Raw genomic sequence first — 4,621 nt, 5'->3', positions numbered from 1 at the left:
GGGGGGACCTGAGTATTGTGGTGACTAAATTAGCTACAGAATATGACCCAAGCTACCACATTAGTGTATGCCTAAAGAATAGATCTGAAAACAAAGGATGATGAAGTCAAGTGTGACATACAGATCATATATCAATACCTAATATCTTATTATCATAATGCATCCCAATCCATGATAATCCCAACAACAGTTCAAGAAAATGGCAATCCTGTGTAGATAGTATAAACATACCCACTTCACTGTATATTTAATATCATGTGTTCAGCATATCAGTACCCAATAAGGCCAACAAACCTACATTAGATTTCTTTAGTATAAGAGCAGATTTTGCGAAGCTTCTTAAAAATGTGATAATGCCTCAACGGTTGAGCGCCCTACTTTTGGCAACCTTGTTCAAAGAATTAAAAATGATTCATTTTACTTTTATAGGAGAGAAAACTATCACAAAAGGAACACTAAATACCTAAAAATGGTGTAGTTCTGCAACAATCGTCAAGCTGTAGCATTTCCTCTGTATGTCAGCTATTCAGCACATCATGTGTTTATTTCTTTAACATCGGCCATGGGGTAGATGGAGGGGACCGGCAGCCGGAGCGAACCTGGGGAAGGATGAGGGGAGCCGATTAGGATGGAGAGCAGCAGGGCAGCGAGCTATTCGCCACCAGCTGCAGGTTTGCCCCCTTGGACCACACAAAGGCCACCACTGTTTATCTGTGCCTTCAGGCCAGGGAGCCGGAACCGAGGAAGATCCATGAGGAGGCGATGGTACGCAGCTCTCCTGATTCATGTTGTTGCCTGCACGCACCTCTCGGCCGGCCAGCCGGAGCGACGACGTAGCGCGCCGTGGTATCTCGGGTGGAGGCTAGAGGGCAGTATCAGGAGAGATGGGTCTATTGGTGAGGAGCGGTTTGGGCACAGCCGTGACTGGAGAGACCCACGCCACGGGGGGCTTTTTATACGCACATAGATCGGTAGAGCCACGACACGGGATTGAACCAGAATTTTTGGGAGAGACAGAGATAGCCCAGTCAAAGCGGTGGGCGGTCAAAGAGGTGGAGGTCACGAACGCTCTAGAGAGAACAGAGAAGATCATTACGTTCACACGTAAATAGTTCTTGTGCGTCCCTGGTAACACGCGTAAATCATTAGAGGCAGTAAAAAAATCCAAAAAACCCAGGTAAATCATACCCTGACGGGCCTAGTCTTCTTAATATAAATGAACACAAAAGCACCAACAATTATATGTATATTCTCACCCCACAACAGCTAAAAGTACCCAACTCTGATTCATACTGCTAGCGAACAAATTAAGAGGTGTTTCAGATTTTCTAACTATTTGAGTATGTTATGGGACCCATGCTCATCGTATAATTGAAATAAAACCTTAGGATACCCTAGAGTATTGTAGTCTCTTAAGTCACAATAAAGCAGATGGCCTTAGCATACCTTGTCACCCACATCCATGTAACACTTGATTCCCAGCAGATGCTTCTACCAACTAATCAATGCGGTGATAAAGTTTAACATTAGTGAAGAGGAGATAAACCTTCACCTGAGCTTGAAGAAAGAAAATAGAATAGGCTCACCTTTGATCTGCAATAGCACTTCCTCAATCATGCAGTACACAAAACAACTTCTAGTTCATCGGTGAGCAAACGTACTGAAGCTCCTCAAAATATGAAAATGTTGAATTTTGGAGGGTAAATGTGAGTGTTGCCCCTGGAAACGTGAGCAGCCGTACTATCAGATATTGCCATACTGGCATAGCTTGCTATATGAGTGGTAGCGATGAAACAACCTGTTCATGGTGGTGTACAGTTGTGCCGCCTACACAAGATCAAAATGACAAGCTTTGTAAATAAATTTTCCCTTTGCAATATTCTAGTGCAAGAAAAATAGATGGTTCGAAGAAGTTGAATATAAATAGGATTTGAGCAAACCATATATAACATAAAAATGAAAATGCAGAAACAAACATGAATGGGAGAAAGAGATGATTCACCCCTTTCTTTTTTGTCAAGCTGCTCTTCCACAAGAATCTTTCTCTTCTTTTCTCAGATATGAAATTCCACAAGATTATTTCTCTTCTTTTCTATCTCAGATCTGAAAAAACACAAATTGAGAAATCAAAATCACAGAATCAGAGAACTGGGATATAATAACTGGGGGAGGAAGAGGGGGGAGGGGAGCAACAAATAGGGATTGAGCAAACCATATATAACATAAAAATGAAAATGCAGAAACAAACATGATTGGGAGAGAGATGATTCACCCCTTTCTTTTTCGTCAAGCTCTTCCACAAGATCTTTCTCTTCTTTTCTATCTCAGATAAGAAATTCCACAAGATTATTTCTCTTCTTTTCTATCTCAGATCTGAAAAAACACAAATTGAGAAATCAAAATCACAGAATCAGAGAACTGGGATATAATAACTGGGGGGAGGAGGGGGGTGGGGAGCAACCTAGATTGGGGATGGTGATGCTGGACGACGAGCTTCTCCACTCCACGAGCGTCGCCTGGACCTGGAACTCCTGCTACTCTGCTCCCACCACCCACCTCCATCCTCCTCTGCTCCTCCATTCCCACCACGAAGACCATGTTGCCCCTCCTCGCCCATGGTGGCGTTCCACCTTTCCTTCCTTCTCTCTCCTCATGTTCTATCTTTCCTGCAGATCAAATCGAGTGCGGCCACCGCCCTTTGCCTGCAGGTGACCGCCGCCGCCGCCGCCGAAGAAACTCGCCTCCGCACCCGCACGCCTCAGATCCGCTGGATCCGAGATGATGAGGGATGGACTGAGTGAAGGGGACGAGGAGCTAGGGGAGGCGGCTGTAGGGTGGAGAGGGAAAATGTTTAGGGTTGGCGACAAGGAGGGAGAGGAGAGAGCCAAGGGGGCGCGGGGCTCAGGATGTGCACGTCGAGCACGGGGCGGGCGCGGAGTGGACATGATGATGGCAGGGGTTCAGCAGCGAGAAAAGGAGGAGAGTCTGAAAAGTAAGCACAATTACTGATCATTTTTACAATTGCTGATTTAGATTCCGATTCATACTCTAAAATAGGAGGGCTAAAATTCTGTATTCAACCCCTATAAATAAACTACACAAGATGATAGTGAGACTGTGCGTAGAGAGCTAAATGTGCAAGATCGACATCTTTGCTAGTAAAAGACTTAGCATTTTCTTCTTGAAGAAAGTACATCTCTACTTTTGGACAAAAGAATGAAACACATACAAAGAATGGAAAATCGCCATCGAACAAAAGCCATGTTCCACCATTCAAGTATCTGAACAAACAAGCATGGGATTGGTAGCAGTAGTGAATAGTATGCATAGATGTGTAGGCAAGTAACAAAGATTAGCGAAAGGGAAACATATTATCCAAAAGAAGAAAGGTTTTATATATTTTCAACGTACCCAGCCATAAAATCATATGCTTCTTGATTAACAAAATGAACACACAATTAAGTAGGCATAGGAGGTGCACAATCATGTACCGACAAAAAGCAGAGATGGACAGGGATCAAGTTCATCCATCCATCTTCAAAAAGAGTTTTGAGTTCCGCATATATATAGAGATATAGATAGTGGTGTTCTGAAAATAGCTCTTCTTAATTCTGCATTTCTCCTAGGTACATCTATAAGAAATGCAGAGTGAAGCTGATATTTCCTTTCTATCCTCACAAATATTTTATTTTCAAGCCAATAATAAATTTAGATTGCTACTATTATAATTAGAGTACTTATATCAGAGATATTATGGTATAAGCACTTAATAAACTGCTATCAAAGAAGCATACATGACATAAGGGGTATTTTGTTGCCTCAACAATTAAAAAAAATAGAGCAGTACAAATCTTTAAAGGAAAAAGGCAAACCGAACTTGCAAACAGTGTGGGTTCCATGAATTTGCACAGAATTTAGACAAAGAAAAAGAAACTAAATTCAGACCAAAGAACATGGCAAACCATGGAGAAGGAAAATCAGGAGATGCCAAAATCATTCAGCAATTTTGTCCCTTGGACCAAGAAGCAAAGACAATTTACTTATATACAGTATACGACCAAGAGCTTGCAGCAGGGTAATGAATAAAACAGAACTGCAAGTCTGCAAGAAAGAAGCATATTTACCTTATTAGTTTCCATTGGATTTCTAAGCTACAAAAAGTTGTTACATTAATGCTCTCAAGATTGGTAGGTTGTACCCTTTTCATAGTGTGGTGAAACTGTAATTAAATGAACTTTAATTGCATAGCTCTTGCAAGAGTATCACTTCATGTATGACCAATTGGAATCCTTGCTCTGTACTTAATAATTCTGCACTCCAAATAGCTACAACCCTCTACTGAATTTTTTTAACCAAGAAGCAATAATGTGACCATAATTAATGGCAAAAAATGTTCATTGCTCGTGTTAGAAGGATAAAATAACTACCTTTGGTAGGTACTTCAACTATGAAAGATCATGTAATAATTAGTGATTTACCTGAGAGTAAAAGGGTCGCAAGTATATTCATTAACTGCCCTCGTACAACCTGCAAATTGATTATGGAATGAGTTTCTGACGGGAAATAGAAAACACACAACACAAAAGAACAGTAGGTACCTGACATAGCTCCAGCGTGGTAA

General features: G+C 41.5%; 3 long non-coding RNA genes across 3 annotated transcripts in view; 1 reads left to right on the top strand and 2 right to left on the bottom strand.

Annotated features, from left to right (window-relative positions):
* LOC119368035 overlaps positions 1–781 on the top strand; it is a 2,943-nt gene extending 2,162 nt beyond the window's left edge. Inside the window, exon 3 of the long non-coding RNA XR_005176499.1 lies at positions 572–781. This is a non-coding gene — a long non-coding RNA (uncharacterized LOC119368035). The remainder of the gene's footprint in view (positions 1–571) is intronic.
* A 670-nt stretch (positions 782–1,451) lies between these two features.
* Positions 1,452–2,613, bottom strand: LOC119368034. The gene is made up of 6 exons (XR_005176498.1): positions 2,462–2,613; positions 2,273–2,373; positions 2,003–2,103; positions 1,799–1,827; positions 1,587–1,719; positions 1,452–1,498 (listed from the first exon to the last, which is right to left on the bottom strand). It is a non-coding gene; the product is annotated as an uncharacterized LOC119368034 (long non-coding RNA).
* Positions 2,614–2,795: 182 nt separating this feature from the next.
* LOC119368033 lies at positions 2,796–4,621 on the bottom strand. Its single transcript, XR_005176497.1, has 3 exons — positions 4,599–4,621; positions 4,479–4,527; positions 2,796–2,985 (listed from the first exon to the last, which is right to left on the bottom strand). It is a non-coding gene; the product is annotated as an uncharacterized LOC119368033 (long non-coding RNA).

The sequence above is a fragment of the Triticum dicoccoides genome, chromosome 2B (assembly GCF_002162155.2).
Source record: "Triticum dicoccoides isolate Atlit2015 ecotype Zavitan chromosome 2B, WEW_v2.0, whole genome shotgun sequence".
Lineage (NCBI taxonomy): Eukaryota > Viridiplantae > Streptophyta > Magnoliopsida > Poales > Poaceae > Triticum > Triticum dicoccoides.
Note: the sequence above shows the minus strand (reverse complement) of the source record. Positions and strands in the feature narration are given on the sequence as shown.